A 12,540-nucleotide genomic window follows, 5' to 3' on the forward strand; every position below is an offset into this window, starting at 1 on the left:
AAGAGGTAAACTATCTTGCAGTTATCGGAACATCGCTTACGAAACCGGTGATTTGGTGATATCAGATTTAAAAACCCCAATTGTCTGAGGGTAGCCCCCTGATCTAACCACATTATTTGATTGGCTCGTTATTTGTACGTTTAGCTTGTTTTCCTAAAAGTCTGGTGTGTTGTATGAATGGAAGAAGTGACGTTCAAGTGACCACAGGATTTAAATGCTGTCACTGTTTCTATTGGGGGGGCGTTAAAAGGTCTAATTAAAGGTTATTGTGAATTATGTAGATAATGTATACGCACTGCAGACTATGTGAGTGATATGTGTTTAGAAACTGTAAGCAGGGGTGCAAAGGCCTCTGGCAACCTTCAATACATTGTGATTTCTTAACTGCATACACCATGTGAAGAAATTGGGTAAACAGGACGGGAATTGCTGAAGGGCAACTCAACATCTCAATTTATGGATGTATTATGAAAAAAAACTAATCTGAAGGCAACTTTGGATAGAGAGGCAGGTTTTAACTTGGAACAAAGGTCAATTGCCTCCAAAGTTTGTCTGGGGACGCAGAGAAAAACAAGTTGACAGAAAATCAAACAGTAGTGCCATTTTTTCTTTTTTTTTGAATCATTGATTTCTTAATAACTTTGTCACCCAACAGGCTATGGGACATCCTCTGTAGCCTATCACATTTTCAACTATCCCTGATGTCACTGATCTCTTTTGTATCTGCCACACAGTAGTCTACATGTTCAGTTCAAGCTGAGAAAGAAAAAGCCTAATTACTGTAACCACAATAGCTCGATTCCATTTCGGTGTGTCAGAAAATCATGTTGCTCAAGACTGGAATGGAATAATCATCATTTTTAGGTTACATTGTGTTTTAGAAGTCATAATATCCACCATGACAATGCTTAATAATCAAGTGGAATATTGTTTTAAGTCTCAAAAACTCATCATAACGTTATTTAATATGCAACAAAGCTTTAATCCTCCTTTCAGTGCAGTTCACCTGTTAATGCATGCTGTCCACTAGATGCCACACTCAGGAGAATCCATATTTTTTGTGTAAAAGACACTCCTACATTCACTGATCAAAAGGGGGCAGCATATACACATTCTCTGAGCTAAAATACAGGACCGTGACAGGTTTACCTGCTGGACTGTTGAACTTCCTCTTTTTTAGCGTCTTCATAGCTGTGAGGTGTGTTTTGTTTGCTTTTGCTGAGGGAAATAATGGAGCACAGCAGGTTTTAAACATTAATCTGAACAACAACTACCACTATGTGTCTAAGGCCCTATAGTACGTTATTCAACTGATAACTTAACCGTGCTAAGTCCCTTTGTGAGTGTCCCATCACAAGGTGCAGCCCTATTAACTCGCAGAGGTATTACAAGTTACAATTAGTGTGGATGAGAGTCCAACAGGATGGAAAAAGAAGTAAGACAAAGAGTAAGATTTGGTGGCGCTTCAGTGATTGATTACGATTAAAAAAGGAGATGCAGAATTAGATATAAAATTAAAGCTGGCCTCTCTGAATGTGGAAAAGATCTCGAGAGCTTTTCACATGTCAGTGGTGGAAGAAATATTTGGATCCTGAACTTAAGTAAATCTACAAATAGAGCAATGTAAAAGTATTCAAGAAGTAAAAGTGCAGCACAAAAAAACCGGACTGTAGTAAACAGAGCAGCCAACTGTTGTTACAGTTTTGAAGTAAAAGTGCTTATTTTGTCTCTGATTGATATGACATAACTAGATCATTCACACTGAAGCATCAGTGTGGAAGCAGCATGTTGCCGTTAAAGCTGCTGCAGGTGGAGCTGGTTTGAAGCACTTCATATACATCCAATATTTTATTTTTGATGAGATATTGGATCATTTGAACCTTGATTGAAGTGAGACATGTATTTATTTGAACGTTTATTTGACAGCTTAAGTTACTTTTAAGATGAAGACTTGACTCAATGGATAACATGACAAGAAACAGTCAGTGAAATTCTTGACAGACATAATTTGTTACACAAAGAGCAGTTTGTTGAGAAATAATTTCATATGTCAAACCTCAAGATTGTCTAGCTTGAGGAAAGGTGTACATATTCACAAAAATATATATTAATATGTTAAATTTAATGTCACTCTGTTACTCAAGATTGTACCAAATTGTGCAGTTTACTTCAATTTTAAGAGAGTTGTTGTGTTACTTATAGCCATCTTCATTTGGTCTTGATGGTCAAAGTCAGTGGCAGACAACACCACCCCCTCCCAGCCTTACTCAAATACATACACACTTACATTCACCCACAGCTGCTTCAAACACCCGAGGTGATTTAAAAAAAAAAAAAAAAAAACGTGAAATAAACCTTATTTGTTTTTTGAGTTTTGGAAGCTGTCTTTATTTTATCTGGTATGTCTGATCTGGATCATGTCAAGAACATATTTTGTTCCGTCTAAACTGTACAGTAAATGTTCCGCTAATGAATATATGTCAAACAAGTCCTTTAAAACACCAAATATAATATCAACGTACTGCATATTTCACTTTCATTGCATGATCTACTAATGGTGTTCAAACCCACTTTTTACAAATGTACATACACTTAATCATATAATGTGCCTACACTTGTAGACTACACCTGCTCATGTACAGTGAATATACAGTTTTATGATGATTAGGTTGGGTCCCTTCATCAGAATACCTCAGCAGCCAATACAGCGCCATCCTGCCGCCTTACAGTCGCCTCACCATCGTCATGGAGACCATGTAAGTTATAGCGTTAACGTGTGTGTATGTGTGTGTGTGTGTGTTTGTGCTCTACCCATGGCACAATAGGCAGACTGACACGGAGTCTGATAGGGGTCATGACCCCTCACTGCAGGAAGCTGAAACTGTGGCTCCTTGCTTCTCCTGTCTCCTGGTCAAGGTTTGTGTGTGTGTGTGTGTGAGTGTGTGAGTGTGTGTGTGTGTGTGTGTGTGTGTGTGTGTGTGTGTGTGTGTGTGTGTGTGTTACATCTGAATTAGGATAGATGTTTTTTTTTCTTTGTTTGATTTGCTTTGTCAGGCTTGTTTTGAATGAGTTTGTCCACTATATTGGCGTCTTTGAGTAAAAATGCACAGATCCACACACAGACTAGCTGGCGAGTATGCAACAACACGGATATATAAATCACGACGCCGTCCTAGTGCTGGTACAAGTCATTAACATGCACACACACGCACGTAGTGATAGCATTAACAAAATGAAATAGGTACTTGATGTCTTAACAGATGTTTTGACTGCAAGATCTGACATAAAAGTACGGAATCATTCCCAGTGCAAAAGTGAAACAGATGATATGATGTCCGGTTGCTTTAGAAAACAAATGATCGGTGTCGCATTATTTAAGTCACACGCATGCACACACATAAGTATGCACACACAAAACCAGGCCTCACGGGTTTGAGCTCAGTGTCCATACTGCATGCATGTTTACATTTCATAGTGTACATGTACATACAGTCCATGTATGCATTTGAAATGTGAAAAGCATGCATCTGCATACCCAAGTTGTCCACATGCGTGCTTGACTTTTGAATATTTAGTGCCTGTGTCAAGTGCATGTGCAAGTGCCTGCATTGCGTGCGTGTCTGCGTATGTGTGCGTTTTTAAGGCTGACCCATCCATGGTGTCCCAGTGGTCTCGTCACAAAGTCTGTCACCACCCAGTCACCACGGCGCCCAACTTGGCCGAGACCCGACGGCGGCAGTGAGCACCTTGTCACCGTGGTAACACGTCTGGGATGTAAATCCCCCCCCCCCCCCCCCCCCCCGCTCCAAGAAATGCACAGAGACATACACACACACACCACCCAAAAGAAAGGCTCATTCTGATTGGAGAACACATTTCATGGTAAAAATAATTGACTGATGAGGACAAAAACAGACAGATAGATAGATAGATAGATAGATAGATAGATAGATAGATAGATAGATAGATAGATAGATAGATAGATAGATAGATAGATAGATAGATAGATAGATAGATAGATAGATAGATAGATAGATAGATAGATAGATGGAGAGAGAGAGAGAGAGAGAGATAGTACAGGTAGAGAAGATAGATACAAAAAATACAAAGATAATAAAAATAGGTTAAAAAAAAAGACCTATGTATGTACACACACACACACACACACACACACACACACACACACACACACACACACACACACACACACACACACAAAATACACCTTTTATCTATAGAATTGTAAACAGGATATTTTCACATGCAGAAACAGATATTATTGCACATAACTTATACAAAGTAGGCCATATAGTATAATGACATATTTGTATGGTTTGTGCACAGTATCATTACTTTAGATTGATTTCTATTGGTTTGTTTATCAGCTACGATGATCAGCTTTCAGGATGTATGATCATCAATACTGTACCAGAGCCAGCTGTTCTACAGGAGTGTCGTGTTCACCTACTGGTGCCCCACCAAAGGTTTTGTTTATATTTTGATTCAATAGATTGAAGGAGGGAGTGATAGCCAAAAACAATGCTCATAACATCATTTGTTCAAACATAATTTCTATTCTGAGATGTGGGGTATACATTAATATAAACACATGTAACATATTGAGCATACAGGTGAGTGCTGCTGGTGTTTGATGTGGTGACTGTTATTTCACTTTGTTATTTCTTCTGTGAAAACTTGTCATCGACTGTAACTGACCAAAACTGCAACTCTCCTAAGAGGGAAACAACACTTTCGCACATACACGGGTGAGGGTTTGATAATAATAGACCTGAGATATGAGCATGACTTTAACTGATCTAACTCACTTCAGTACTTTTACTTTGGCCAAACAATATCATAATGGAACATAATCTTAGTTTTAGCATTGAAGACAAGTACTGATTTAACGTATACCTGCTTTTAATGATTATGATTTGTAATATTATTTATGTTATTGTCTGTGCAGTACACACGCTAATTGGACAAAACTTGACAAGTGCATGATGTTGCTTGTTTTTTTTTTACAAAAGAGAGTTGGCCAAAGGGATTTTGATATGCTCATAAAAGTTACAGTGCAAGTATCCACCGAGACCAAAGACGGTGTACACAGTGTATAATGAATGCAGCAACATGTGTGTAGGCCAATAGTTAATAGAAGCAGCATATTTTGTACACCTCCGTGTTGATATCATTAAAACACTCAAATCCCCTTCAAGATCTGCTGTCAGAAAACGTATCAGACACTCAATCGCTTCAAAAGAAGTTTTGTGCTGCTTTTGTTTTGTCATCACTCATGTAACCACTCTCTCTCTCTCTCTCTCTCTCTCTCTCTCTCTCTCTCTCTCTCTCTCTCTGCAGGGAAAGAGAAACAGCAGCAGGGGAGAATTCCCATGTTGTTGGAGGTAATGCCACAGAGCAGCCGAGACAACACACCAATCACAGAGAGACAATGACTGATCCTCCAGGCTGCCTTACAGAACATCAGTCAAACGAGCTTTGTTAGCGATGCATTCCTCTGTATTGTCATCCTGCTTGCACTCCTGAATCAAACAATGTTAATTGCATCTATATCATAAATGGGACACCTTGACTTACTTTCATGCAAATGTATTTTACAGCTGTAAATTTGTCTTGTCGTGGCAGAATCGTTACCTGTGATTGTTGATAATTATCATTATTTACCATCACAACTGAAAAGAAAAAGTGTGGTATAACTAAAAGGTTCCATTGTTTCTTATTCTTTTCAATGGCAGCAGAAATCAGTGGCTGCAGTCAACTTTGTCAGGTCTGTCACATTATCACAGTGTTTTAATTAAACAGAAGGAGACATGCAGGAAGACAGGGGGACAATGACTGATCCCCAGGCTGCCTTACAGAACATTGTTCAGACAGAGCTTTGTTGGCGCTGCATGCCTTCGCATTGTCCTGTCTGCAATTGTTTGTATCAAACGATGCTTGTTATGTCTTTGTCATTTAGACATAAAATATTGTGAGCTGTATTATTTACTTTTTCTACTTTGCCAACAGTGAGTGTTCTATCTGAACTGTTCAGTGTAATCATGCCCAAAATATGGAAAATCAAGACAAAATGACACCTATTTTGACTTTACTTGCTTTTCCATTTTTCTGTGTTTTTTTTTTTACAGTTTAGCTAAAACATTTGTGTCTTCTCTGACAAAAATGAAGTCCATACATTTTACTGGTGGACTGTATTACAAAATTTGTATTGTGTTTTGAAATCAAATCGAAGCAAACGGAAATCCTGCAAGATTGCCTTTAATCACTACAGTGTGTGCAGGCTGACCAGCCACTTATAATACAAGTACATTGTTGTCTTTAGTTGGTTTGCTAAAGTCAAGTGATTGCTATTTGTCATAGATTTACTTTTGGGGTTTTGATTGTGTTTGGCTGCAGTCACAGTGATTGTACTGACATTTGCTTGCACTACGTATTTTACAGCAACTTCAGTGGCTTTATCAGGTAACATAAACCTTACATTCAGCCGAATGCACAATGGTATATTCACACTGCTTCACCTGAATTACGTAATGAGCACTTCATGGCACAGCAAAACTTTTAAACTCCTTTACAAAGTTATCCAAAGAGAAGAGAGCTGGGACAGGAAGAGAATGAAAAACTCGTTAAGTTGTTCTTTTTGCTGGCAGACTCGCTTTGACAACTGTGACTGTGTGAGTTTCTGTGTGTGTGTGTGTGTGTGTGTGTGTGTGTGTGTGTGTGTGTGTCCTGGCCTTTCTATTCTGTAAACTGGCAGGGAAGTTGAAACAACTGAGATGGGAATGTCAGCACAAGATCAGCTCCCCTGCTGGTGGACGCCAGTTGGGGGTCGGTCTCCTCTGGGACGCCACTGCATCTGGATGTGTGTGTGTGTTTGATAAGGCTCGTGGCTGAGTGTGTGAGCGCACACTGACTTATGTGTGTACATCATAAATATGTTTGTGTTTGCATGAATGTTAGGGGCCAGTGTCTGGGCCTTTTTGGGGGGAAGGGAGGTTAGTGTGGTGACAGCCTCAGCTGTGTTGAATTGTGGGAGAAAAAGAGCTGACGCGACGGGAGTTGATGTCTGACATGACCCCTCTCAGCAGGCGCACCGCGGGGAGCTGGGAGCTGGGAACTGCCGGTGGCTGTGTGTGACTGTGTGTCTCTGTGTGTGAGTGGGGAAGTGAACGATGGAGTTAGAAAGTGAGCAACAAAAACAACAACAAAAAGAAGTTTTCTTTCACTGTCCTGGTACATAGTTACACTCACGGCAGAGTCACCCTCTGTGTGAAACACCACCTTGATGGATGTCGCACTGGACGTCTCTGCTCTCCCGCTGTGTAACCCAATCGTCTCCGGTCCTTTCCTTCCATTTTCTCTACCTCCATATCGTATACCTCTCCTTGACCTTCTCGCTCTTTGTTGGAGTGCTGTGCTCCCTTCTTCCCTCTCTCTCTCTGCCTTGCTCAGTCTCTGCTGAAGGTGCATTCAGGCTGGTAAAGTGATCTACAGGGTGCTATGCCTCTGCTCATTGGGCTCGCCATTATTCCCCATTCTCTTTTACCCCTCTTTGCTCTTCACGGTTTCTTGTCTCATCTCTATTTGCATCATCCTTCTATTCTTTCACTCCTCATTCTCTTCCACGTCCCCAGTCCAACACGCACACACAGAAACACACACACCTACGTCCCTCTCTATTCACTGTCTCTCCTCTCTGGGTCTAGTGCTTTGCCATCAGTCTGATAAGTGCCAACAAAGCTCCCACTGTCTAGTGTGACCCTCTATTCTTCCCTCATCCCCTCTCTCCTTCGCTCTCCATCCTGGAGCAGCCAAGCGTGCTGTAAAGAGGAGGGGACATTTATTTTGTGCGCACACCCCAACTTGTTTTACCTTTACCCCCTCTTTTTTCCCTCTCTTGCTCCCCATCATACTTTTTGTTTTGATGTGCTCCAGACACGACCTCTAACTTTACGTTTCTGTCACTCTCTGCCAATGTCCTCTATCCTCTAACTTCCCTCAGCTTGCAGGGAAATCTTGCCCTCCCTGCCCTCACAATGGACGCTGGTGCTTTTAATGTAGGACAATGGGACAGATCTGAAAGTTTAGCCAGCCCTTTGCACTGTATCCCCATGCACTCTCCTCCCTCCACTGATCCTTCTTTTTCTTCCCACTACCACCTACACCTGCTTTTCGTCACTACCCGACTCCTCTAACCTCTTATTCTTGCAATTATTTTATTTATGGTATTCCTCCTCATTTAATGCTATGATTAATTTAATAAGTTTCTGGATCATGCTCTCGAGAGGGATGCAGCCAACATGAGCTCGCAAGAGAGACACAAATAAGAACACAATTTTCTTTTGACAGACATCTATCAAAAAACAGAAGCATACTTAGACTTCAACAAAAAAAAATCAGTAAAAGCACCTGATCCAAAAATTGTATGATTGTCTTCATTTCAGAGCCGACCCAAATGACTCTTTAAAAAAAGGGTAGCTTTGGACAAAGTTCGTCTTTTGTCACAATGCTGTTTGATTTAATCTGGCAGTGAGTTGCATTAGTGAAATATGTATATGTGGGGGTCCATTCCTACTTTACATAAACACATAAATATGATAACAGTAAAGTTGTACAATTCACAGTTGCAAAGAGGAAATGATAGCAGTTCTAATATTGATGAATGTTGGGTTAACAGTTACAGAAAGTTACAATGTTAGTTGTGTCACACACATACAAGTGTCCAGCCCACATGGACATACAGGAAACCAAAACAGCAGCGTTGGTGAGACTTTTCTCAAACATAAACGAGAATGAAACTTCTTACAGTACACTACAAAGAAAGAACTTTGTCCTGTACCATGTTCTGAATTAATCTGTGAATAAAATCAGCCACACAAATGATTAACTTTCTGAAACACAGCCGAAGTTTCTTGAAATCATTCATCCAAAATTAACAACATTTTATGACATAGGGTAGCTCTTAAATCATCAAATATATTAAATGGACCATCTTCAGTCCCACCCAAATCATATAACAAACAGCCTTTTCACAACAGGGAGACCAATGAACCTGCAAGTATCTACAGCTAATGAAAATGTACCTTAACTTAACAGCGATCTTTGACTTTTGGACACGGCTCCACACTCTTGTTGTTTTTCATCATCAATCATACAAATTTCACCTCATTTTACTGATCTGTGTGTCAGAGGAAGTAACTGAAGAAGCTGGATTTATTTTGCTCTGAAATCATTTTCTCACCAGTGCATTATAATATTCTTTACAGCAACACTAAATCAGATGAAGTCATAAAAGCCACTTCATTTTTTTCAGTGCAAGTCAAAATCAACCTCCAAAATTCACCCCACTGAAAGAGAGTTACTTTCTCAACTCTGTAGCAAACTATTCCTGTATCTGTTTAAAAAAACAAACAAACTAGAATTGTTTCATTTAGTCACATTAATACAAGTTTATCAAGTAAACCAGGAGTTCACATTGGTCGAGTTAGTTGCGTACATGTGACATCTTTCTTTCTTTTTCTCCCCCTCCCTTTCATCCCCCGTCCACTCCTGTCAATCAGCAAGCTAGTCAGTCATTTGGTCTGTCTGCCAACCATCACTCTAAAAGTCTGAGTAGTACTAATGGGTCTTGTTAGCCACTTCACTGCCTTCGCTGCTCGCTCTCCTTCTCTCTCGAAGTATGAATAGAATAACCCTAATGGTGCTTGTTTGCCACTCCACTGCTCTCCCATATCCTCATATGACTTTATCATTGCTGATCAGTGTACCTGGAGATAAGTCTCTGTGTGACTTTGCAGTATCCTCTTCCTTGAGCTTTTATCAGCCTTGATCAGTGTAGCTGGAGTTCTCTGCTCGAGACCCCGTCTGAGAAGGTCATGTTTTCATTCGCCCCAATCGGCTCGCTGACCGATAAGTCAATTTGTAAGGTGGAAATCAGAGAGGCCTTTTTATTTTTTGGTCATCAGGAAAAAAACAGATGGAGGAAGGAGTCTGACAACAGAAATACTAATTCATCTAAAAAAATGCAACATTTATCCGACATCTATAAATGATAGTAATCATTTGAAAAATGAAAAAAAGATATAGCTTTGTGCGGTTTTTGTTGTTGACACTATGCTCTGAACAGTTTACAAGCAATATGAAGCAAATATGCAGTAGTATTTAAAATGGCAGATGTATTAGAGGGGTTAAATCATTTTAACATGACCAACCAGAAAAACTGGTGTCTACAGTTGAAGCAAGGTTTTTGGACTGCAGTAACTGTAGTGTCATATCTCAGCAACTGTATTTCGGCCTGCTAGGTCTGTCAAGCTTCAGATTTTTTTCACATGTTGCAACAGTAAAGAGGTTGTAAGTGTGAGTGTGTTGTGTTGTGTTTGTCTTTTTGAAACCAAAAACACAAGTGGAACGTAAGCTACAATAATTATCATGCCTGGCTAACTATATCTCAAGTACCCTACTTACTAGAAGGCTTGGAATATTCACATTGTTAAGATCAGAGAAAACAGGCACACTTTAGAATATAAAATAATCTCACATGATTTTGTTATTTTTTCTTTTGTTTTGAAGATGAAACAAAGCAAATACTGCATGTGGTAAAAAAGTATTACTTGTTGTGCAGTTACTTCTGGACCCTCTTATCAGTATTCACTCCCTCTCCCGATGGGCTTCTCAGTCCAGCCCTCACTAATCTAATCACATCCTCCGCAGTCTCACATAAAGCCTCCAATACTCCAGCCACGGACCCTTAATCGACATGTTATTGCCCACAATCACATTTACAGCACAGAGGCAAATCTGCACAGATGTGATTGTGTCGGTTGCTAATCCAATAAGTCCTCGCCCACTTTTCTTTTACTCGGCATCTTTCATCTTCAAAAACAAGGTGACAGTGTTTTAATTTTAATTCTTGGGTTACTCTCCATCAATTTAGTTCACAGTGGGTGATGGAGTTTATGGAGCGAGACACATGTAGGTGCTGGTTATTGTACAGGCTTTTATTCCTCCCCTGTGGGAAGATGAAGTGCAGGGTTTTTGGTTCAGATGTCATTAAAAAAGGAGCTTTCTGTTATTGTTTATTCACAGACGATGTGTCTATTGGATCATACTGGGACTATTTGTCTGAGCCCAGTGGTTTGGTGCTGATTATTTGGTTTTGATAACTGATGTTTGTCAGTGGGGTCAGTGCATAGACGTTTTTAGAGGGCAAAGGTCAGGCTATTCTACTGTGATCATTGCACTCTGGGAAAAGAAACGGCAATAAACACAGTGTAGGATTTTAAAATCATTTTGAATGAAGCTGTAGAAAATTGGGGACAAAACAGATAATTGTAAGAAACTCTGTAGACTCTGTTGGCACAATGCTACCTGGACGGTGAAAACATATGGTCACTGGAGGTGAAAGATCATTTAATTTATGATATTCTGCACGTGTTGTCTTCAATTTATATTTATACAAAATGGCAGAAGAATTTTAGACGTAAAATAACATGAAGTACCAGATTAGGACCAAAAAGCCCTGCCTACCTATATTGTTATGTAATGTAATTACACTGGATTATAGTAGATATACAGGGCCCCAGAACTTGATCTAAACTGATACAACTTCAGCTGTGAGGATGATGCATAAAAACCTATGTTTCATGAACTGTGAATTCGCAAGTGTTTTGCACGGTTCAGAAGCCTTTTATAATTATTGAATTTGATATCCACATATATTCAGGAATGTCTCATCTCCACTCTAAGTCAAATTTAATAATTTCATTAACGCTCTTGCTGTTGAAGTAAGAAAGACACTCAGACTGACAGGAGACAAGCACACAGGCTGACTTAACCAGCCAGCGAAAAATGGCAGTGAGTTACGGCGTGTTATTTTCTGCTCCCTGCCTCCATTGGTCTGACATAAAGGATCGTGACAAGGGGTGTTCATTGTGCTGGGTTACTCTAACAGGGGTCCTGCCCTTTTCTGTCTCCACTCATCACACTTGCCACATGCACATTTTAGCAATAAAACACACACAACTCTCTAGAAACATCAGACATCGCTCGACTTGCATGGATGACTCTTTCCTCATGTTTATTATGAATTACTAAAAATGCCTGCTCATGTAGTCAGTGCTAAATATTAAAACATACAGTGAAGGTATACACAGGTATTCATCTGCCAAGAAAGGAAAAAAAAAAAAAAAGAAGTAAGTTTAAAGTTTAAATCAGCAAAGACTGTGCACACAAGCACGAACACACACATATATATGTACCTCCTCATCCTGATCAGCAAAGTGGTTAGTCAGGTGGCTGATGGACCATCCTGGGTGGACCTCTTCACTCTCTATGGGGAAAGAATGTCTGTCTGTGTGTGTGTGTGTGTGTGTGTGTGTGTGTGTGTGTGTGTGTGTGTGTGTGTGTGTGTGTGTGTGTGTGTGTGCGGTGTGTGTGTGTGTGTGTGTGTGTGTGTGTGTGTGTGTGTGTGTGTGTGTGTGTGCGCGCGCGACACAACTCTGGGTCTCCAGGTCCAGGTCAGAGTTC

This window comes from Embiotoca jacksoni, unplaced genomic scaffold (assembly GCF_022577435.1).
Source record: "Embiotoca jacksoni isolate LCO1_2020_lvr unplaced genomic scaffold, fEmbJac1.0.p SCAF_8, whole genome shotgun sequence".
NCBI lineage: Eukaryota > Metazoa > Chordata > Actinopteri > Embiotocidae > Embiotoca > Embiotoca jacksoni.